A 25,377-nucleotide genomic window follows, 5' to 3' on the forward strand; every position below is an offset into this window, starting at 1 on the left:
CTCGAAGCGCCCAATGCATGTAATCTCCAAAATCCCTAAAAGCATTGATGATGGACCTCACTCAGCAGGCCAGGCAAGCGCCCAGTGCATGTGATCTCCAAAATCCCTAAAAGCATTGATGATGGGCCTCACTCAGCAGGCCAGGCAAGCGCCCAGTGCATGTAATCTCCAAAATCCCTAAAAGCATTGATGATGGGCCTCACTCAGCAGGCCAGGGAAGCGCCCAGTGCATGTAATCTCCAAAATCCCTAAAAGCATTGATGATGGGCCTCACTCAGCAGGCCAGGCAAGCGCCCAGTGCATGTAATCTCCCAAATCCCTAAAAGCATTGATGATTGACCTCACTCAGCAGGCCAGGCAAGCGCCCAGTGCATGTAATATCCCAAATCCCTAAAAGCATTGATGATGGACCTCACTCAGCAGGCCAGGCAAGCGCCCAGTGCATGTAATCACCAAAATCCCTAAAAGCATTGATGATGGACCTCACTCAGCAGGCCAGGCAAGCGCCCAGTGCATGTAATCACCAAAATCCCTAAAAGCATTGATGATGGACCTCACTCAGCAGGCCAGGCAAGCGCCCAGTGCATGTAATCTCCAAAATCCCTAAAAGCATTGATGATGGACCTCACTCAGCAGGCCAGGCAAGCCCCCAGTGCATGTAATCACCAAAATCCCTAAAAGCATTGATGATGGACCTCACTCAGCAGGCCAGGCAAGCGCCCAGTGCATGTAATCTCCAAAATCCCTAAAAGCATTGATGATGGACCTCACTCAGCAGGCCAGGGAAGCGCCCAGTGCATGTAATCTCCAAAATCCCTAAAAGCATTGATGATTGACCTCACTCAGCAGGCCAGGCAAGCCCCCAGTGCATGTAATCTCCCAAATCCCTAAAAGCATTGATGATGGACCTCACTCAGCAGGCCAGGCAAGCGCCCAGTGGATGTAATTTCCAAAATCCCTAAAAGCATTGATGATGGGCCTCACTCAGCAGGCCAGGCAAGCGCCCAGTGGATGTAATCTCCAAAATCCATAAAAGCATTGATGATGGGCCTCACTCAGCAGGCCAGGCAAGCGCCCAATGCATGTAATCTCCAAAATCCCTAAAAGCATTGATGATGGACCTCACTCAGCAGGCCAGGGAAGCGCCCAGTGCATGTAATCTCCCAAATCCCTAAAAGCATTGATGATTGACCTCACTCAGCAGGCCAGGCAAGCGCCCAGTGCATGTAATATCCCAAATCCCTAAAAGCATTGATGATGGACCTCACTCAGCAGGCCAGGCAAGCCCCAAGTGCATGTAATCACCAAAATCCCTAAAAGCATTGATGATGGACCTCACTCAGCAGGCCTCACTCAGCAGGCCAGGCAAGCGCCCAGTGCATGTAATCTCCAAAATCCCTAAAAGCATTGATGATGGGCCTCACTAAGCAGGCCAGGCAAGCGCCCAGTGCATGTAATCTCCAAAATCCCTAAAAGCATTGATGATGGGCCTCACTCAGCAGGCCAGGCAAGCTCCCAGTGCATGTAATCTCCAAAATCCCTAAAAGCATTGATGATGGGCCACACTCAGCAGGCCAGGCAAGCGCCCAGTGCATGTAATCTCCAAAATCCCTAAAAGCATTGATGATGGGCCTCACTCAGCAGGCCAGGCAAGCGCCCAGTGCATGTAATCTCCAAAATCCCTAAAAGCATTGATGATGGGCCTCACTCAGCAGGCCAGGGAAGCGCCCAGTGCATGTAATCTCCAAAATCCCTAAAAGCATTGATGATGGGCCTCACTAAGCAGGCCAGGCAAGCGCCCAGTGCATGTAATCTCCAAAATCCATAAAAGCATTGATGATGGGCTTCACTCATAAGGCCAGGCAAGCTCCCAGTGCATGTAATCTCCAAAATCCCTAAAAGCATTGATGATGGGCCTCACTCAGCAGGCCAGGCAAGCGCCCAGTGCATGTAATCTCCAAAATCCCTAAAAACATTGATGATGGGCCTCACTCAGCAGGCCAGGCAAGCGCCCAGTGCATTTAATCTCCAAAATCCCTAAAAGCATTGATGATGGGCCTCACTCAGCAGGCCAGGCAAGCGCCCAGTGCATGTAATCTCCAAAATCCCTAAAAGCATTGATGATGGACCTCACTCAGCAGGCCAGGCAAGCGCCCAGTGCATTTAATCTCCAAAATCCCTAAAAGCATTGATGATGGACCTCACTCAGCAGGCCAGGCAAGCGCCCAGTGCATGTAATCTCCAAAATCCCTAAAAGCATTGATGATGGACCTCACTCAGCAGGCCAGGCAAGCGCCCAGTGCATGTAATCCAACGAAATGTATTCAATGAAAGTGCATTTCGATGGATTTCAATTCGATGAAGTTATTTTCGATGGAGAGTCCAGATAACAAAAAAAAAGTTCCTAGAGTTCGTTGAGAAAGACATTTTGAGAAAAACTACAGTACTTTAAAACTTAGAATGAAAACTCCTCAAGAACATTTAGGAAGACATTTTCAAAAATACCACTGAGCACTGGAAGGTAGTGTGTGAGTTCCTAGAGGGTGTTAGATGACCACAGTGACAGGGCACGCTGGGAAGACATACCTAACGGGAGTGTTCCCTTCCCAGAACATATCGAGAAAGACACATTACCTAGAAACGCTGGAGGCAGGAACTTAGAGTGTGGCTTCCTAGAACAGACTGTAAAGGCCATATTGTCGTGGCTCATAGCGCGCTGTGCGCGCGTGTCAGGACATTGAGACAGGCGCAATGAAGGATTGCAGTACATGCTGGATAGAGGAGAGCAGAAAAAAGGCATGGGCGCTGTCCAACCCATACTGTCACTGGGAGTCAGCACTCCCAAGGCAAACATAAGTGTACACTAGCAATGACTCGACACTGCAAAGAGAAGGGCCATCCATGGCAACCTAGAAACTAGAAGGAAAAAAAGAGCAGCATTGTTAACTCTTAATTCACTGGCTAACATCTTTTTTGGATTAAGGTCCACACTGAGAAGCCTTAGCCAGCAGACCATTTCATTAGGCTCGACGTTATCAAGCATGCGAGCTGGGACATGGGCAGCTGAAACACTTAGCCGAATGTTCATCTTTCCAGCCACCTGGCAAAACCCGCGACTTTGGTTGTAATCCTTGTTTGCACACCATGTGATTCTTGACCGAAATCAAGGTGCATGATCTACCACCAATATATCTACTTTCTTTTCTTTTTTCTCGTATATGGAGAAAATCCCCATTCTAGCAAATTCCCATTATCAACTGAACCCAATTAGGATATTCTTTCTAACAGTAGTGACATAACTGTCAGTAGATTGTCTTTTTAATCCATTGTATATTGGTCACCTACTATTAACAACACTGAAAGATCGCTTTGAGCCCTGAAGAAGAGATGTGTTTCTCAAAACAAGTGTCGGCTCACGGTTAATTGTCTCAAATAAGTCTGGGTCAACACTCTTCAGTTGAATATTGTTTTGTAATATGCACTAATTAGCAATAAATAATACTTACATTTACTCAGAACAAGACTTTTGCGTTTCGTGCAACATCTATTTTGAAAACACTAGCATTGTAGCGCATTGATCAGGTTGGTTTCCCTAACCTGTTTGTTTTCAACATCTGTATCATAACGAGTCTGTCATAGTTGACAGGAGTATCCTGCAAGGCTTCCTCACTCTCTCTTCCCCTACTTGTCACTTTGGCATTCTGCAACTTGACAGCAAGCATTGATAAATTGTGGGTCTGGCTCTGTGACCTTTGGTTCTGTGCCGCTATACAGTGTGTCATAGTACAGCCTAAGGATCAGCTCAAGGATTAAACCGTATGGAGTTTTAAGATTCTGGGGTAAATACAGATGTTCATATGTGATTTGTGAACACACACTAAAATAACAGGAGTGTTTAGTTGGGATTAAAACTCCTGAGCCCAAATCTTTCGGGGGATGACGGAGCACCACTTTGAAACAGATGAATGTTCAGTAAAAGATTCTGGGTGAAAGAAAGGGGTTCTAGATGACTAGGAGATAATGCCAACTTCCAGGTACCGGCTGCCACGGAATGCCCCACAGAGGAGGGCCAAGCTCTGATTCCATGCCGGAGCGGGAAACACGCAGGGCCACCTATTGTCAATCATCAATGCTTTTAGGGATTTTGCAGATTACATGCACTGGGCGCTTGCCTGGCCTGCTGAGTGAGGCCCATCATCAATGCTTTTAGGGATTTTGGAGATTAAATGCACTGGGCGCTTGCCTGGCCTGCTGAGTGAGGCCCATCATCAATGCTTTTAGGGATTTTGGAGATTACATGCACTGGGCGCTTGCCTGGCCTGCTGAGTGAGGCCCATCATCAATGCTTTTAGGGATTTTGGAGATTACATGCACTGGGCGCTTGCCTGGCCTGCTGAGTGAGGCCCATCATCAATGCTTTTAGGGATTTTGGAGATTAAATGCACTGGGCGCTTGCCTGGCCTGCTGAGTGAGGCCCATCATCAATGCTTTTAGGGATTTTGGAGATTACATGCACTGGGAGCTTGCCTGGCCTTATGAGTGAAGCCCATCATCAATGCTTTTATGGATTTTGGAGATTACATGCACTGGGCGCTTGCCTGGCCTGCTTAGTGAGGCCCATCATCAATGCTTTTAGGGATTTTGGAGATTACATGCACTGGGCGCTTCCCTGGCCTGCTGAGTGAGGCCCATCATCAATGCTTTTAGGGATTTTGGAGATTACATGCACTGGGCGCTTGCCTGGCCTGCTGAGTGAGGCCCATCATCAATGCTTTTATGGATTTTGGAGATTAAATGCACTGGGCGCTTGCCTGGCCTGCTGAGTGAGGTCCATCATCAATGCTTTTAGGGATTTTGGAGATTACATGCACTGGGCGCTTGCCTGGCCTGCTGAGTGAGGTCCATCATCAATGCTTTTAGGGATTTTGGAGATTAAATGCACTGGGCGCTTGCCTGGCCTGCTGAGTGAGGTCCATCATCAATGCTTTTAGGGATTTTGGAGATTAAATGCACTGGGCGCTTGCCTGGCCTGCTGAGTGAGGCCCATCATCAATGCTTTTAGGGATTTTGGAGATTACATGCACTGGGCGCTTGCCTGGCCTGCTGAGTGAGGCCCATCATCAATGCTTTTAGGGATTTTGGAGATTACATGCACTGGGCGCTTGCCTGGCCTGCTGAGTGAGGCCCATCATCAATGCTTTTAGGGATTTTGGAGATTACATGCACTGGGAGCTTGCCTGGCCTTATGAGTGAAGCCCATCATCAATGCTTTTATGGATTTTGGAGATTACATGCACTGGGCGCTTGCCTGGCCTGCTTAGTGAGGCCCATCATCAATGCTTTTAGGGATTTTGGAGATTACATGCACTGGGCGCTTCCCTGGCCTGCTGAGTGAGGCCCATCATCAATGCTTTTAGGGATTTTGGAGATTACATGCACTGGGCGCTTGCCTGGCCTGCTGAGTGAGGCCCATCATCAATGCTTTTATGGATTTTGGAGATTAAATGCACTGGGCGCTTGCCTGGCCTGCTGAGTGAGGTCCATCATCAATGCTTTTAGGGATTTTGGAGATTACATGCACTGGGCGCTTGCCTGGCCTGCTGAGTGAGGTCCATCATCAATGCTTTTAGGGATTTTGGAGATTAAATGCACTGGGCGCTTGCCTGGCCTGCTGAGTGAGGTCCATCATCAATGCTTTTAGGGATTTTGGAGATTAAATGCACTGGGCGCTTGCCTGGCCTGCTGAGTGAGGTCCATCATCAATGCTTTTAGGGATTTTGGAGATTACATGCACTGGGCGCTTGCCTGGCCTGCTGAGTGAGGCCCATCATCAATGCTTTTAGGGATTTTGGAGATTAGGGGGGTTTGGGACACTCCCCCAATAAAGATAATGTTACATGAAGCAGGCCAGTGCCGAAATACTTTAAAGATTTCAGGCCTGGACAGCTCCATGCAACGCTTTGACAGGGAAAATAAATGCATCGAAATGCTATCTTTTACATTTAAAAGTACATTTCCATCGACACTTGCCCATTCCTATATTCGATGGACAAGTTTCGATGGATATGTACTTTTAAGTGTAAAAGATAGCATTTCGATGCATTTATTTTCGTTGCATTTTCTTCAATGGCTCTTTTTCGATGAAAAGACCATAAACCACTTTTGTTCTAAGTTCCAGCATGCACTGTGCCATTTTACTATGGCTTTCCCAATGGACTCCACAAACCTGCACTTTAAGTTCCAGCCAGTAGCGGGTTTGGTCAAGCTGGTCCTCCCAATGAGCTTCATGAAGTCACACTCAGGGATCCAGTATACAGCGGATTAAGTAATGCAGCCTTCTCTGTGCCCAGCCCTCCCAGTGTGGAATACTACTTGCTTCCTTTGATTCCCTCGTCTACACTACACCTTCTTCCTCCGGTGTCAGGCATACATCCGCACGCTCTCCCTTTTATCCTAGTTATGACCGTCACCTGCTCCACATCTCCTGCTGTCTCTTCTGTTGTTCCCTGTGTCTGATCTTGTGGAACAGGCCACACAACTGGGGAAATTGGTCCCCATGACGATGGGCATGGGTAGACAGGGCATCACCACAGTCCACCAGGGACCATTTCTCACCTTTATGGTGAAGACAACATTGAATTAGAGGTACATGGGCTTGTAGCCCTGGACACCGTAAATGCCATTCTCCTTTCAGATTCAGGTTCCTGTGGTTCTCCTAATAAGAATAATACTGGTGCACCTACTACCAAAAAGTAGATCATGGAAGTAGGTTCAAGATCGGGGATTTTCACTTCACTATCACACTGGTGTCTAGGTTGGCAGTTGGGCCTCAATTTCAGAATGGATGTACCCTCCTCCTTACCTGGATCTGGTTTGGGCTGCATAGCAGTACTTCATCCTTTCCTCTAATGTAAAGACAAAGAAGGAGAAATGTCAGGTTCTCTATACCGCCTGACGTGTTCAAATTGCAGTGTTCTCTACGGTTGTCTTCTTAGTGGATGGGGTGGTAGTACTCGGCCCGATCTCGATGGGCTTCTCACTTGACCTGTTGATGAAATTAAACACTAGATATCCTCGGTCACCATCAGCATTCCGTCGCCCTAGCAATGGTGGCCTGACTCCAGGACCTCTCGGAGCCAAGGCTGGTTTACCTGTGATGTTCCCAGTACCCTCAATATACTGGGCGCGAATGGAAAAACATGGAATGACTCCGGCTTGTTGAAATACATCAGCTATATTTATAGGCTCTTCCAGAGTGGTTTAATCATGAGGTCTCATACATCTTTCTATGTGGACTGGTGAGAGATTCTAAAAATGTATCCAATATTGTGATGACCAGAATTGTATTGGCATCAGTGGTAGCTAATCAATTAATTTCCAAATGTTTTTAGTTTATATATAGGAAAGGGCCACCGGCTTCTGCTGCCGTAATAGCAACCTGCTGAACTCCAACAGAATATAAAACCCATTTACAGCAGCTATTTTTCCTAACCTGATTCCCATAGCTCCTAAAGCATGCAAAGATTACAAGCATGTGAATGACTTTTTTTTACTAGAACATATAAATCATTTGTTTCATTAACCAAAATGCAGAAAACATCTCACTATTTCATCAAAGTTTCTCAATCAATTTAAAAACAGCACACACATGTACATATATCCATTAGAAACGTTAAGTACTATTGCACACCACACCCTTTATAGCTACAATCTTGTATAACAAATAATGAATGACAATATATATATATATATATATATAATCCAACCCTAAACGAATACATTTCCAAGTCATTCTAAAAACATTAATACACTATTTTCATGTAGAAATATGAATTTTCATAAACTTTTCCAATCCAGTAACACTACAAAATGAGCACACCATCTTCTATGCATATCATTAAGTCTTATTCACACATCAGATACCCTGACATGCGCAGGTGTCTGCCCTCCCACTGGGTATGCTTAGACCCAAACTCAATGCCACGCCATGTCCAGACTGGCTAAGAAGGTCAGGGGTTTGAGAGGTTGATGACAAGGATATCCAGGACAGGCTAGAGAGCCCAGGAAGGAAAGCCAAGGAGAGGTAGGGAACATTTTTAGTGTTTCAAAGCTGGGGCCTCATTTGAAGGCACTCTTTGGAAGAAGACTGATTCACAGAAGCTTTTTATAATGGCACAATCCGATAGGGAAAAGCTCTGTGAATCGGGCCCCAAGACTTCCTTTGTCTATCCTAAATGCAGTGATATGCCATGAATTGGTGTTTGATCCCTCTTAACACCAAGGTACTGTGGAAAAAACGGTTTATTTAGGCTAAGCTGTGTAAACCCCTCCTTCCCCACAAGACACTTTATATGCTGCCTTAAATACTATTTTGCAGCAAGACTCTGTTTCCTCGTTTAATAATTTTAGAGAAAGAATGTCTGTGCGCCTTCATAATATTGAGTCAGGTGCTGAGAGACTGATTAGGAATCCCAGTAAAGCCACATTAAAGCTGTGTATGCTAGAGTGCAGTGAAACCATTCAACAACTGTCCTTGTACAAGTCCTACACAGAATATATAGGGTTTATTAGGCGGAGAGATCAACTGCCTAAATATATTAATATCTTTCCTTCTAGTAGAGCATGTGGTGAGCTAGAAATGTCCATGGGTGTTAGACAAGGTTGTGTCCTGGCCCGCTCCTTTTTAACATCTAAATAATTGATGTATTGTTGAGCGGGTGCCAGGACTGCCCGAAATAGCCTCATGCAAATATCCAGCGCTTTTGTACGCGGACGATGTGGTTTTAATCTCAACCACTCCACAGGACCTAGAAAAATCTTTTTTCTTTAAACGCTTTATTATTATTTCGTAACAACATTCAACAACAAACAACAAATAACATAGCATACAAGATGGCACTTCTTGGGGTGAGCCCCCTCGTCATAGTTGTCCTTCGCCTCCTCTCATCTATGTGCACAGTTCTTTGGTTGCCTTTGGCGACTCCATGTCTATTTTCTGTTTATAGGGTCTAGTGCGCCAACAGTACGTCGGGTTGGTTAGATGCCTCTTTTGGGGCTCACTCCTTGGTCTGTTAGATTTCCGTCCACACTTTGCGTCTCACTCGTCTCACTCGGGAACACAGTGGGCCTCATTACGAGGTGGGCGGTGTACTGCCCTACTACGAGTTCCCTTTGCGAGTCCTCCCTTAACGCCTGGTTTTTCCAGGTGTTAAGGACGGGACCCGCAAAGGGACTCTGGAGCTAATAACGGTACCGCAATTTGCGGTACCGTTATTAGCGCCTTCCCCATTCCCCCTATGGGGGCTCAAATGGGAATGGGGAAGGGCCCTGGTGAATGGGAAATTACCGGTCCCGCCAACCTTGGAATGGACCGGTAATTGCTCCATTCACCAGGGCGGAGTCGGCTACCTCCAACCTCGTAATGAGGCCCAGTATCTTGTTCATCTCTGAGGCCCAACACGTCCAGCAAAAGTGCATTCCAAGCCATCATCTTGTCACTACTCTCCCTTAGCCCTCTCTGTACCGCAGTGGTCCATACTGCTGTCTCTGCCAGTACCCATCGGTTCAGTTCGGCCAACTAGGCATCTATGCTGGGCCCTGTAGCGGCATTCCATGCCATAGCAATCCGGCGCTTTGGCAAGATGCACATCAAGTCCTTTGTTTTAGCTATATGCTTCCTTTGGTCATTTCCCCTTGGAAACAGTCCTAACAGGTATGGTTCTGGCGTCCACTCCTGCATCTGCATTCCGCCTGCCATTGCTCTTGTCTTGATGCCTTCCCAGAAATTCCTTATTACTGGGCACGTCCAAAACATATAGAGCATGTCTGCGTTTTCTGTGGCACATCTGGGCCAGCTTTGGATGTCTTTATTCCCCATTCTGGATATTCTCTTTGGGGTGAGGTACGCCCTGTGTAATATAGAGCTGTGTCTGCCTGTATCTTGCATTTGCTGGAGACCTTGCTTGTGTATCTCAGGACTATCAGCCATTCCTGGTCAGTAAAGGTCCTCTGGACTTCAGCTTCCCATTTTTCTCGTATTTGCAGTTCTTTAGTGTTGATGCTTTTCATGACTTGTTCATAAATTCTGGACGTGGTGTGGCCCCCTTCAGAGATATCATACCATGTATCTAGACCGTCTTTCATTTCTCCCTCCTCAGTGAGTTCGGCCATCTCTTTCTCATCTTTTGGACCATGCTGTTATGAAGCATGAACTGGCCTTTATGTATTTCGTATTCTTCTCTCAGGGTATCAAACGCGACCCTTTTCCCCTCTTTCCACAGATCTCCAACCTGTGCCACTGCTTTGGGTTCCCAGTGTCTTCGGTATGCGGCCAGTGCGTCCTGCCGGGTGCTAACTAGCCCGCTAGGGGAATTTTCAGGGAGCATGGGTCATGGATTCCTTGGATCTTCCACGCCTTCTTCCATAGCGTCAACCCCAATCTGACCAGAGCGGGCAGTCTTTCGGTGCGGGGGTTCTCCATCCAGATGATTTCTCATGGATAACAGTGTTGTAATGCTGGCTGGAATGGTAATAAGTCTTTGCGTGTTTCATCCGCCAACCATCGTACCACAAAGTGTAGCTTCTCTGCTAGGTAGTATCTCTCATAATCTGGCACTTTGATTCCCCCCGAGAGGTAGTCCCTTTGTCGGATGTGTAGCGCTAGTCTGTTCCTTCCCCCAGTCCCAATTCTCGCACTATTGTGTTAAATTTCTTGAAGAACGTCCCGGGTATGTTGTGAGGTATATTCGTAAAGTAGTGTAACAGTCGGGGACGGACCGTCATTTTCAACAGGGCTGTCCTCCCCAGTGGCAATACCCTCCAAAACCCCATGGCCTTCACCGTCATATCTAAGGCTTCTTGAGTGTTGGCACTGTGCGTGTCCACAGGGTCATGGTGTATGTCTATACCCAAATATCGGAAGGTGCTCAGCGCCCACGTGAGGCCCAAGTTGGCAATTGTTCTGTGGGGACCTGCCTGAATTCTGCCTGATAGTTTGGCATATGCGTCTATTGCTTCCAGCAGATCAGGGAGGTTCTCTCGTGGGTTCGTAATAAATAGGAGCATAAATAGAAGCATATCGTCAGCGTAAAGTGAGACAAGGGGTATAATATTGTCTATTTGAATCCTTGTATGTGCGTATGTTGCTCGCAACAAGGCCACCAATGGCTCTAAGGCCAATATATAAAACATCAGGGATAAGGGAAACCCCTGTTTCCTGCCCCTATATATCCTCCAGACTGCCAAAATATGCCTTCCCGTCTTGACCCTTGCCCTCAGGTCTTTATACAGTATCTTAATCCATTGGAGGAAGCCCTCTCCTATGCCAAAGTGAGCTAATGCACTGAGCAACCAGTTCCAATTCACGGAATCGACAGCCTTAACCGCGTCTAAAGATGCTATTGCGCTCTCTCCCCGTCTAATATTCGTTATGTCCACTACATGGTGCAGCCTCCTCAAATTCCATGTAGTGTTGTGCCCCAGGACATAGAGAGATTGTTTGATATCATGCACTAGCAGGTATATGACCCTTCTAAGCCTATTAGCGAGGGCCGCCGTCAGAATTTTGCAGTCTTGGTTGATCAAGGAGATTGGCCTGAAAAAGAGCTGCAGTCCAGGGTGACTTCCCCGGTTTGAGAAAAGGTATTTTCAAGGTTTCTAGCGTGCTGTCTGGTAATTGGCCCCTTCTAGTGCTTCTTTGTACACGTCTAACAGTTTGGTTGCTAAAGTCGTTTTATATTTCTTGTAGAACTCTCCAGGGAGCCCATCGGGTCCCGGGGTCTTGGACGTCGGGAGGCTATCTATTACCAATTCTAGTTCCTCTGTCGTTAAAAGGGCCCCAAGTATCTGAGCCTGCTCTTTGTCTAGTTGTGGAAGTGTAATCTGGTCTAGGGCATCAGCAATATCCAAACTATGTGCTTCCTGAGTACTCGAGTATGAAGACTCATAAAAATGTGAGAATACATGGTTAATTCCCTGTTGCATCCTCACCTCTTCCCCGTTGGTGTCTCTAATGACATTTATTGGGTCTTTTTTAACTTCTTGCTTGGTCAGCCAGGTTAACAGCCTACTTGGCTTGTCCCCTTCTGCGTGTAGCCTCTGCATGTATTTCCCATAATTTAGATTCCCCAGCTTCTTCATGGCGGTTTTGCACTTTATCCTAAGGGAGACAAGTTTGAGTGGTTCCTCCCCCCTCAAGCCCGCCTGTCTTTACACCCTTTCTATTTCTCGTTAAAACTCTCCCAGTTCCACCAGAACTCTCTCTTTAAGTCCTGCTGTTTTACCAATCGCTGCTCCCTTAACCACCACCTTGAAGGCATCCCACACCATTGCCGAGCCGTCTACGCTACCCGTGTTGATTTGAATGTAATCTTCTATTGTGTCTTGGAGATACTCTTGAACCTCCCCCTCCAGCAATGCCTCTGCTCTTAGTCTCCAGGTCGGTATGGGGGCCTTTCTGTGCGTGTAGGCCCATGAGAGTGTCCTCTCTCTAATGTGCATGTTAGTGAATTCACCCAGTGTTTCACTACTCGTGAAATGTAATCTATACGTGTAAACGTACCGTGTGGGGGCACTGTAGTGAGAGTATCCCCTTTTGTCTGCATGTAGCCTCCTCCAGACATCCTCCAACTCCAGCTGCTCTAGGCTCTAGGGTGATGCTGGCTTGTTGAATTTATTGTCCGATCTGTCCAGGAGCAGATGTAGTGTGCAATTGAAGTCCCCTGCCCAGATGGATGCTGCCTCCCTTCATGGGGCGAGCCGTGGGGCCAGTTTCTTGAAAAACTTGGTTGCATCCGGGTTCCGGGCGTATGAGTGGACAAAGCACACTTCCTTGTGGTCCAGCATCCCATGGACTAGGACCCACCTACTCTCTCTGTCTCGTTCCTGTGTTAGCAGCTGGAATAGGACCCCCGGGCTATCCACGTCAACACCCCTGGCATAAGAGGAATAGGTCGAACTGAAGATTTGTCCTCCTCATTTGGTCGCTATCTTGGACTACCTTCCTTTTGTCAGGTGGGTTTCCTGTAACATTGCTATTTTGACTCTTGATTTGTTGAGCCATGTGTGTACTCTTAGCCTCTTGCCATATTCGTTCAGCCCGCAGATGTTCCAGGCAGCTATTATGAGTTCTTTGGAGCCGATCTTACTTTGTCTTGGTGTGGCCTGTTCGCACCCATGGGTCTACTCTTGTCCTCAAGCCTGCCATCTGGTCACCTGACCTCCTGTAGCATAGCCCGGCCGCTGCAGCCGTCGTTGATTCCCTGGTGCCCATGTGGTTGCTGTATTGATCCCCTTTTGCTGGGGTCTTGTATCCTGGTGGTGTATCATGACGTCTTACTTCTCCCTGTGCCATGTTCGTTTTATGTTCTGCACCTTCACATAGTTCAGTGCGTGTGTGGTGTTCTCCCCTCCGTGCCATCCTCCAAACAACAAACATTAACTAATAACTGATGCTCAGCCACTCTCCCCCTGCTCAGGCTCCGCTTCTCCTGCACTGCTCTCCTTATTTGGGGCAGGCATGCCACAGCACGCTGCCTCCAAACTGGCATTGTGACTCGTGGGAGTCTGTGGGGTTCTCTGACTTGGCACCCTTTTGGGGCAGGTCAAGGTTCAATGCTCCTTTCTTTATACCTCATCTGGTTTACTTTGCATCAATGGTGTCTTCAGTGTTCATGTTCATTTTTGTTCACTCTCGATGTCCTCAATGGGGTGGAATCCTGTTGGTGTCTTCATTTCTGGCCCTCTGTCGGTGGATTGCCTGTTGATCCATCCACGCATGGGCCTCTTCTGTTGTTTCAAAGAAGTGTGATCTGCCATCCCGTATTACTTTTAGTTTGGCAGGGTATAGTAGCATGTATTTTATGTTTGCCACTCTGAGGCATTCCTTGGTTGATCCAAAACACGCTCTTTGTTTCTGGACCTGTGCAGTGTAGTCTGGGTAAATTGCTACTCTGGAGGAGTTCCTGGTTATCACCCACCCCCCCTTCTCTTTAGAATGTAATTTTTCTTTTGCAGTCTTTAAAGTCCATGATCTTGGCGATCATCGGTCTTGGAGGTGCTCCCGTTGGAGGTTTCCTGTTGAGGACTCTATGGGTCCTTCCCAGTACGAAGCCTTGGGATAGCACTCCTGCTCCGATCTCCTGAAGCAACAGGTTTTCCACATAGTTTGCGGGGTCTCTGCCTTCTTCTCCCTCTGGCAATCCGACAATCTGGACATTGTTCCATCTGGCCCTTCCCTCCGCATCTTCTGCCCTGTACTCTAGGGTTTTGATCCGTTGAAGCACCTTAGACATTTGGGATTGGGCAGTAGCAATGTCCGTAGTGTTATTTTGTACTTGCTGCTCTGCCTTGCTCACTCGCTCTGCTAGGGACTGTACATCTTGCCTAAGAAGTACGACATCCACTATGACCGCATCCAATTTGTGTTCTAAGGACAATTTCTCACGCCGCTATAGCCTCTAATATGGGACCTTCATCTCTTCTACCATCCTGTGGATCTGGGCTCATCATGGTCGCACCCGCTTCCGATGTGGTGGTTTGGTTCTTGTCATGTTTCTTAACAAATGTTTCCATACTGGTCTGCTTACCCCTTCCGCCCTTTCATTGATCTGGCATTTCTCCTTCTCTTAATCTGATGTGGGATTCGCTTTCTTGTTGGGCGTCCGGGGCAGGGCCTGCTTCCATAGTTGTTGCCGCTGTAGGAGAGATTGGGGGTGCCGCTCCTGTGTTGTGTGATGTCTCGCTGGGCAGCCAGATTGAAGTTACTCACTGCCTTTGCCATTAAGCCAGACTCCGATGTCCCCTCTCCCACTTACTCTGTCGTGGGTTCGGTGAGTTAGTTACTGTGCACCTTTGTGGTCCGCCTGCCACTTCTCAAGATTTCTGGGGATTCGTTGGATAGGCTGTGTAGTAATATCCTTCTTCGTATGCCTTCCGTCGGGGATGTGCCTCTCTATTTCGAGGGCGTTTGTCCCTGCACCACGTGCGCCTTCCTCAGGCCCTTCCTGTTATCTTTATTTGGGGGTAACTATCCTCAAATGCTATTGTGTGTGGCCTGTGGGGCCAAGCAATGTTTCCGGCCACACTGTGGCTTCAGGCGGGTTCAGTGGACAGTGCCTTGCCCCGTATCTGGTGTCTCTATTTGTGGCAGGCGTTTCGGGTGTCTGCGCATCTTACCCAGGGGGTGGGTTGATCTGCTTTCCACTGTTTCCGGATTGGCACAGGATATCACTTGTGGGTAATGGTGCTCGATATCTTTGCCCTTATGCCGAATTCCCCAAGGTGCGCTCTCTCAAGCCTCTCGCTCTTTGTGCGATGCTTTGGTGATCGCGCCTGTCCGTGCAGAGTTATAGTCACTAGTTCCCCCTCAAGAACTTAGGATGCACTCGCTATGTATCGCTTGTTCACTTACTCTTCCAGCTATGCTGCACTGTAATCAGTCTTGTGGGTTGGTGGGATTATCCACCTACCTCCATATGTCACCCTCTGCCTCACCTGCAACTGAGCGGGTCAGAGGCATCACAGCAGGACCACATGTGAGGATCACAGCAGTGCGCACTTGGTTCACGCCAGTGGACCTGGGCTATTTAACCTTGTTGATCTCTGCGCTTGTGTGCATTGTCAATGGGTTGCGGCCACCTTCATCTGCCTGACTCGGACCTTGGTCCATGTTCCACGTGGTGATGTGCGCAGTTGGGGTGCGAAGGTTCATGGTCCTGTAGTCTGGGTGGTTAGAGAACTGCTTCAGTTGGGTTCAGATGAGCTCAGTGGGGTGTGTTCTCCCACGTGTCTACTACATTTGTTTGTTGCGCCTGTTCCTGGTGTTTTGCTCCATCTGCCGCCCGGGAGAGAGTGGCTGCCCTGTGTCCTGGCCAATACCTCCAGGTCCGCCACCTCGGGCCTCCTGACCCTTACAGACCTGGTGCACTGTGCCAATGTTTTATCACCCCTTCCAATGCAGGGATTTCTTGGTATTCGCAGGCTTCTGCACTGGTAAGCCATTGCAATGGACTGCGGCCTCCCACGTTTCCATATGCGGATGATCTCGCTCTAGGTGCAGTGCCTTCTGAAGCAGGCCGCCTGCATGCGCTGCCCCCCAAGGTCCTCGGGGCGCCGGTCTCCCTTGCATCAGCACCTCTCTCCATGTCACGTGAGTTGTTGCAGCCTCTGCGGCTCTCGCCGGGTCCCCTCACATCCCTCTCGAAGGCTGGCCTCCCTTCGTAGCATGGGGTGGGGCGCTATTCTTGTTGTTGCCGCAGCCCTTGCTGACGCGCTCTCACACTCTGTGTTTTGGCCATTCTCCTCGTCTGCCACCCGGTGCAGACACCTTTTCCGCGCACCGCAGAGGGTATATGCAGTTCCGCCCTCGCGTATTTCAGCGCGGGCGGTGCACTGCTTATGTCCCAAATGGGCCGTCGCTACTTGCCTATGGGCTGCCTTGAGTTGTTGGCCCACCCCGGGGCCGTCTAATCCACTGTCCACACTAATGCGAGCCTCAGCGTCCGTCGCCTTCTTATAGGGTCTTTGTTGGGCTTCTGCACTGATCACCGGCTCTCACTCACCAGACGTCTCAAGGGCGGATGCTCTGCTCCTCGACTCCCCTCTCCGCAAAACTCCAGGCGGCTTGTGCTCTGGGCGAACTGGGATCCCCTTTGGTGTTCTGGGGTTAAGGTTCCTCCCAGTGATCCAGAGCACTCACAGCGGTCGGCACCCGTGGCGCAGTCACCCCTGCCACCCGTGTCGCCGGACGTCCTTTATCTTTTGCTGGTTCGCCGTCACGCTCCTCGGTGCAGGCTCTACCTAGCGATGTGGGGTGGGTGCACCCGCCATCTTGGTGTCTGCCCTGTAGTTTCTTCCGATTGCCGTAATATCTGTTCTACTTCCCGATTCTTAACCAAAATGTTGCTCTAGCTGGTCTCCGGACCTTCCAACACCTTCACATTGTGTTTTTGCAATGCTAGTAGAACAAACCAGGCCAGTATGACCGATTCATTTTCAGGATCTCTTCGGAGCTCTGAAGGACTGCTGCCTACCGCATGGCTGCCAAGCCACGCCCTCGCCTAGACATTTTTTTATCTATTTTTCTGGCCAAGTGCTTTGAGCTCCACCTAAAATTGAACGTCGGCGAAACCAAATCGATGGTGTTTAGCTCCCAACCCAGTGAACACAGGGTGTACCACCTAAAAGTGGGAGGCCGTAGGACTGAACAAGTGGACCATTTTGACTATCTTGGGGTGAGGTTTCAAGAGTATCCCGGCTGGGTTGCCCAGGTTGATAAAGCGGTAATCAATCTTGATAAATTAAATGGCGCCATTAAGTCGTACTTCTGCAGCCCTGGTAGTGGTGCTGTGCCCCCAGCTCTGGACCTATATAGCAAGCAGGTACAGTCAGCGGTGCTATATCGGTCATGTTCATGTGAAGGTCAGCCAATTGAATATAAAAGAAAATACATTCTTAAAACAATTATTGCTTCTACCCAGGAGTGCTCCCTCTGCCCCTACTTATTGGGGTATGAGATATTCACTATGGGCACCCTGGCTCTGCTTAATCCTGCCTTCTTTTGGATAAGGGTCTGGTATCAACCGGGACTGGAAAAGTGTAGGGAGGCGTTGCTACATCTTATGTCATTGAGCGGAGGCAAACGCCTCAAATGGTTTGTCCATATCAAGAAGATGTTACAAAAACTGGGTATTAGCGAACTTTGGAGTGATCCGAGGGGGAGTTGCCGATCAGCTATGAATGAAGTAAAAACTTCTGCTAAAAGGATTCCGATGGAATTTCTTCTCGCGGATGCCACCAGGTGTAATCTTGATTGCATTTATATTGCCCATATTAGCGAATTAGGCTTCAAGCAGCACCTGGATGCAATCTCGGCCTCATTCCAAAGATCTTTGCATATGTGCTTAAGATTGGGTATTTTTCCAGTTGCTGTGTGGTTCCAGGTATGGTGCCCCTTAGCATCTGACATTTTTCCTATGTGTGGGAGTACAAGAGAAACAGTGTCACGTTTCTTTTTACTATGTGAAAAGTCAAAGTGCGACTTCTGTACTTTAAACTGGTCCTAAGAGATTCTGGAGTCCGTACAATTAAACCAGGCTATGTTGCTTCTGCTTATTCTCTCTCCCCGATTGTGATATTTGCAACAGCTTGATACAGCCACAGGACCTGGCTGCTGAGCAACTAGGATAATGACGTTTTCTCTGTTGCGCTAAGGCTGCAAGCACTGCTCTCCTGGTTATAATAATTTGAGGAATATTGTAATGTATTGTTTTTAATTTGCTTGTTTATGAAATGTTATTTATTGTAAACGTAAGGGTTTGTGTTGCGGAATAAAAGTATATTGATGATGATGAAGTATCCGTCAGAGAGGGGATGAAGTCTGACATGTGCAATTGGAACTGAACTCATAGGAAGTGAACATATCGTCAAGTGAGATATGCAAATGCCATTCAATTGGTCTTTCAAAGCAGAAGATGATACACAGGACAAATACGCATTTGCCAAGAGAACAGATTTTCCCATAACATTGCCGACTGAGTATAGATGGTGCCCAGACATCCTGTCCTGCATGGCAGAATGTCAATAGGATACATTTTACAGCTTCATCATAAGCGGTTCCTGTGGCCTTGTAGGTAAGCTAACCTCTCTCCCTGGCTGTTCAACCAGTATCTGGCACTCCTCGCCCACCGCATCGCCGCTCTCTGCCCTAACTTTCAGAGTTATGCGGACGATACCCAGCTCATTTTCAGGCTACCCTCGGCCTCCTCTTCTCCTTCCCTCATCTCTGACTGTCTTTCTGCTATCCAGGAATGGTGTGCCGCCAACGACCTCTGCCTTAATGCCAGTAAGACTGAGATTCTACTCATCGGCACACCCACTCCCTCCTTCCCTGCAGCTCTCTGGCCGGCCTCTCTTGGCCCTCTTCCTGCTCCTACCTGCAAGGCAAAAATCCTTGGGGTCATCTTCGACTCCACACTCTCCTTCTCTCCTCATATATCCGACGTCTCTAAGAAGTCAAACTACCAACTACACCTCAGAGGTATCCTTCTTTTCCTCTCCTTCCCCCAGAAGCTCACTGTCTCTAGAGCCCTGGTTCTCTCGAAGCCAGACTACTGTAACAGCCTCTACCTAAATCTGCCCGCCTCTACTCTCCGCCCTTTGCAACTCATCCAGAACAGGACTGCGAGACTTGTCCTTGGCCTCAAGCCCAGGGACCGTATCTCTCCATGACTGAAATCACTACACTGGCTCCCAGTGACTGCGAGGATCAAGTTCAAAACCCTTTGCATTGTCCACAAGGCCGCCTGGGGCCTTGGGCCAAAATACCTTCAACTCTCTCTTCCTAAATATCTTCCTTCTCGTGCTCTTCGCTCATCTGCCTCCAACTCCCTCAGGGTCAGCCGCTTCTCCAAACAACGAGTTGGGGGCAGATCTCTCTCCACTGCAGGGGCCTCCCTCTGGAACAGCCTTCCTGCCTCCCTGAAACTTGAGGAGAACCATCTCTGGAAGCACCTCAAAACCTTCCTCTTTGCCTCTGCTTTCTCTCCCCCTCTCCCCTGCTAAAATTACTGAAACTGCACTGAATCTGCAACTGGGCCACTCACCGTTCTCGGTCCTTGGCCCACCACTCTCCCCTGCACTGCCTCCCTGGCAACCCCTGCACTGCGGAACTGTGTCTGTATCCCTACAGCCCCCCTTCCCAGGACATGCCTGCACTTACCTTGCACTTGCCACCAGCTGGCCCTTGTTATTTATCCTGTATGCTATAACCCTGTACTGCACTTTTCCCTCTACCTTTCCCCCCCTGCACTTTTCCCTTCCCATCTACCCTTGCACTTGCGCGATCTGAATGACACCTGGCCTAGTAGGATCATTGTCTGTCTCCCCTTGTTCACTCCCCCGCCTCGTCGCGCCTTGAAACACTTGTGTATAGGCGCGTTACAAATGCCATATCATATCATATCATATCATATCATATCATATTTAACCTGTCAGTGTTGTAGCCTGGTTTGAAACACAGCCTTGGCAAATCAAGTGGGTGCAGCAATTTATTTTTTAATTCCTTGATAACACATAGGGGTGAACGCATCTGCCATCTGCTGAAATAGTGGAGGACAGTGTCCACCCACATGTCCTCCTGATTCTTCCCCTTCAGCATATGAGGAAAAAGACAGTGGGACCATGGCCCTCATTACACGGAAGGCGGAGGACCAAGGTGCTATTAGCACCTTGGTCCATGCTGGTAAAATACCGGCACCGCCTTGGTGGAAAGGGGAATTACCGCCCCATTCCAAGGTTGGCGGGGCGGTAATTCCCCCTTCCACCACTGCCCTTCCCCATTCCCATTTTTGCCCCATAGGGCATAATGGGAATGGGGAAGGTGCTAATTATGGCACCGCAATTTTGCAGTGCCGTAATTAGCACCAAGGTCCCTTAGCGGGTTGGTTTTTAACGCCTGCAAAAAGCAGGCGTTAAAGCACCAACCCGCTAAGGGACCTCGTAGTAAGGCGGTAATGGTTAACGGTCTCGGTTACCATTAACGATGACCGTTAACCATTACCGCCTTCCTTGTAATGAGGCCCCATGTGTCCTTGGTACACGCAGCATCAATGCTCTTAAAAAAAGATCAGCAATTTCAGTTACATGAAGAACACCGAGTTTCATTAAATAAAACAAAAGTTTAATGTTGGGGGATAGTGGGGGACGGGGTGATGGGGGACGTCTCTCACCATGTCCATAAAAAAAGAGAGGAAAACTGAGTTAAATTAGTGGGACATACCCTGCCCTGGGTAATGTTCATGTGAGGATTCTCCGTGTGCTTAATGTATGGGGAATTGAAGACCCCGAAGGAACGAAGTGAACACATAGTCACAAGTGATTTAAATCATGTGTGACAAGTGCACAGGTATTAAACACGCTCCAAGTAGTAATTTAAATGATGACACCATTGATTATGCATCAGTTGTGTTTTCTACTTCATCTTCCTGTTCTTAATTTTATCTGGTTTCTGATCATGATATCCATTAGTCTATTTCTTGTTCTCTTCCGACTGCTTCTCCTACAATATTCCTGCTCCCTTGATTGAATCTACTTTTACACCTTCCCCTCATTACTTAACAGTTTCTTCAATTCTTCTTTATCTTCAGGTATTTTCCCTGGCATCTTCAAAAAGGCTACTGGTATTCCTCTTATTAAAAAGCCTTCTCTTGACCCTTTGGATATTTTTCCCACTATCATTCTATCTTTCAAATTGTCCATCTGCAAATGTCCTCTCATCTTAATACTCACTCTCTCTTTTCTTGTTTCCAGTCTGGTTTGCATCCTGGATTTCCTACGGACGCCGTCTTCTATTATGATTTTATTGGATCTCAGTGCTGCTTTTGACACTTGATCATTTACTTATAATTCAAACACTGGCCTCGTTTGGTATTTCTGACTTAGCGTTAGATTGGTTTTCTTCTTATCTCCTGGCTCATACCTATTCAGTTTCTTCGATTGGTTCTTTATCTTCATCTATGTTCTGCTGTTTGGGGCCCCCAAGGGTCAGTATCCCTCCCTACCCCCTGCTCTTTACTATCTATACAAGTCCTTTGGCTAATGTAATCAGTGTAACTTTATTTTTTCGTCCTCTTCTTTACTGATTTGTTACATCAACAGTGCTATGTGTTCAATTTTCAATGCATTTGCTGTTGAGCATAACATGGTGTGTTCATCCAGTTCAGATTAAACAGGACGCGTATGCTGGATTTCTACTGGTGTGTTTACTTTGTCTCCAGGGGAACCCCTTAAGGTTCTAGGTTCCCCACCCAGCTATAAAAGAACCCCTTGACTGCTTGGGAGACAGTTTGTAGAGCAGGATGGCCTCTTACTTTGTCTATTAAAAAATACTTCATAACTCAGCTTGTGTCTGGTGTGGTCGAGATATAACCGATTTGGCAACAAGGATGATTCTGAGTTGTTCAGAGTGAGGGAAATGGTCGGAAAATGACTGGTCAAATTGGAAGAGTGAGTCTGGTATGGGCGCATTTCCCAGAGTTAGAGATTAATTGAGTTAGAGATTAATTGAGTGAAGAGGATGGTCATGTCTTACGTTCAGGTTGCATTGTTCGACCTGCATGAGTACGGACGAAGTTAGTGGAGTTAGCACATAGTAAACATCTGGGGGTAACAAAAAATGAAGGGTTGCCTAAGGGCAGATTATTGGTGGCCGGGACTGGAGAAGGAGGTGGAAGAGTTAATTAAGGATTGTATTGCGTGCTCCACATCAGGCAAGGTTCTTAAAACATATGTACAGCCATTTAAGCCTCTGGACTGCCCGAGGTTGCCTTGGGACTATGTCGCAGTAGATATTTTAGGGCCGGTGGGGTCAAGAGGAGGCATTAAAAAGTATGTGTTTGTTTTGGTCGACTTATATTCAAAATGGGTGGAGCCTTAAATTGCTCAAGAGATGGATTCGAGGGCGGTGGCACAATTTGTGGATGAGATTTTTCAAAGAGAGGGATTCCCCAGCAGAATTCTAACTGATAATGGGTTGCAATTCACCTCTAAAGTCACCAGAGGGTGCCTGCAGGGAATCGGAGTACAGCAACACAAGTCGTCCAGGTTCCATCCCGCTACCAATGGAGTAGCTGAAAGATTTAACAGAAGACTCATGCAAAGTATCCGCATGGCGATTCAGGAAGGTAGAGACTGGGAGGAAAATGTAGACAAGGTGGTACATGCTTATAGATTAGTGCCACATGCAACCACAGGGTCGGTGCCCTTCGAGGGCCCGCGGAGGAGAGACGCAGCCACCTCCATCTGTCCCCCGTGGTTGGGCAGGATGAGATTTGTAGACTGCGATGAAGAGGCCCTCAGGGGAAGAGTGCTCTCAAAATGTGAAGACATGAAAAAAAGATAGCAATGTGAGAAAAGGGCCCACCTCACCAGAGTCAAAGAAGGGGGATAGAGTTTGGGAATGCAGCAGGGGTCAAATCCTAATAATGAAAGTGGGGCGACTCATTAACATTAAATGGGGCATTACCAGAAATTAGCATATCAAAGTGCCCTCTGAAAAAAGTGGGGGACTCCGTTCACCCACATGTACCTTCGACTTGAGTCCTGGTACGCAGACCTTGTGGTGTGATAAAAGGAGAGAGTGAGAAAAGCAATGGTTGATGCGGTAGAACCTGGCAGTACCGGGAAAAAAGTGTGATTGCGGTGAAACTTTCGGTAAGAGGGTAGTGATTGATTAACTGTATATGCTAATGGACATGCGCTAGGTCATTTCATTTTAATGACCTTTTCATTTAGGTTTTCTTACAGGTGTACATAAGGAGGGAGCTGTGTTATGTGTTTACTTTTCAATGCATTTGATGTTGAGCATTACATGGTGCGTTCCTCCAATTCAGATGATATGGCACGCTCGTGCTAGATTCTTACTAGTTTGTTTACTTTGTCTCCAGGGGAAGGCTTGAAGATTCTATGTTCCACACCTGGCTATAAAAGGACCCAGTGACTACTTGGGAGACACTGTGTGGAGATGTGGAGCAGGCGAGCCTATTACTTTGTATATAATACTTGAAAACTCACCTTGTGTCCGGTCTGGTAGAGACATAACCAACAGCTTTCCTCTTGTCTTTCATCTACTAATTCTTGGATGTCGGCTCACTATCTTAAACTTAACCTTAAAACAGATTTTCTTTTTCCTTCTTCCACCATGGTACACCCCCTTCGTCTGTTTCTATTCTGACACTTCCTCTTCCTGATTATGTACGTGATGTTGGTGTTATTTTTGATTCTGATGTTTCTTTTCATGAGCTAATTTCTTCTGTTGTTTCAATGTTAAAGAAATCGTTGTCTCCTGACCTTCTGTATTAAACGGTTGATTCAAACTCTAGTTCTCGGTGGAATTACAGCTTGTCACTGTATGTTCAAGCCGTTCTGTTCTATTTTAAATTATTCTTTTTGCATTCTGTTGACCTTGAGTCATTCTGTAAATATCTTCTGTTATTTATCTCAACTTCAATGGGTTCCTATTTCTGCTAATTTTCACTTTCACTTTCTCTGCATTCTAGGCAGGCATCTAGGAGGCCTTACTCGCCCCTTAACACTGACGGCGGGACAGAACATATCCTGGAAAAAGTGTCAAAGCATACCATTGCTCCACAAGTTCATATATGATACACAGCACCATTAAAACATTCTCCAATGTATATTCGCACATGGGGAAGGGCGCTCAGTCAATCCGGTGGCTTGAAAAGCAGGCAAGAATACACACTCTCTGCACGCTGTTTCCAGCCACCGAAGGCCCTTCCCGAGGTGGCGGCAACTTTTGTTTTTGAATAGGGGGAGATCACAGGGAGCATCTCCCTGTTGCCTCACCACCCGCAAAACAATCAATACCTCATCCCCACCCCTTCCTCACTCCCTCTCCACTTACCTGCTTTGTGCTCCGGTCCCGACGCTCCACTAGTCTCCTGGTCACCGCCATAGAAATGGTACAGGACATCTTTTTTCCATTTTTATTTCCTCGGGTGATTGGCTGCCCAAGCGATGCCAATCACCTGAGAAAAGAAGATAAACCATTTGTATCCCAGATAAACCCCAGGGTGCGAATGGGTTTCACCCCCACTGTGGGTGCTGTACATGGCTGGTAATGGCCCCCAGCCCTCGCTGAGACCCTCGCGAACAACCGAGACTTAGGCTGGTGGACCGTTACTGCCCATGTCTGCCCCACACAGCGGGGGTGAAAGCCATACTAATACTTTTCAGTTTTCATGTGAAGGAATAGCCAGTTTGTAAACATAATTAACAGGACATGTTGACAAGCTGTATCCCTGGTTGAATCTTTTCAGGCAGTTTCTGGCTGCCGTAGCAAGACCACCATCTACTTCTTATTCACAGCTCTTCAGGAAGTATTTTACGCAGGCCCAGCTCCAGGAATTTTCATCTGGGTGGCCCAGGTTTATGGTCAGGGGGGCCCAAATTCCATTGGGTGTGGGTCTAGAAGTACCCAAAACAAAGTGCTGGTGGTGATCCTGATTCCTCAGATCCATGATGCAGCAAAAAATGTCTTCCCAGATCTGGAGGAATACAATGGCACCCCTCTATAAAAAAAACAGTACAGATCAAAAGAGAAGCAAAGAAATAGTGTTGCAATAACAATCTACCTATCCCCCTTTCTCTCTGCTCTCCCCTTTCTATTATATCAGATCCTCCTTCAGCTTTCACCCCATTCACTTTCCTGCTGCTCCCTTCGACTTCCAATCTCATTTACCTCGACTCCCACCCAGTCACAGCATCCACATCATGCTTTTCTTGGCCTGCCTGGGGAGAATCGAGGGTGAGAGGGCTGAGCAGTGAGGCTCCAAGTCTTTGCACCATCTCAGATGATATTCG

The sequence above is a fragment of the Ambystoma mexicanum genome, chromosome 1q (assembly GCF_040938575.1).
Source record: "Ambystoma mexicanum isolate Mex_15411 chromosome 1q, UKY_AmexF1_1, whole genome shotgun sequence".
Classification (NCBI taxonomy): Eukaryota; Metazoa; Chordata; class Amphibia; order Caudata; family Ambystomatidae; genus Ambystoma; species Ambystoma mexicanum.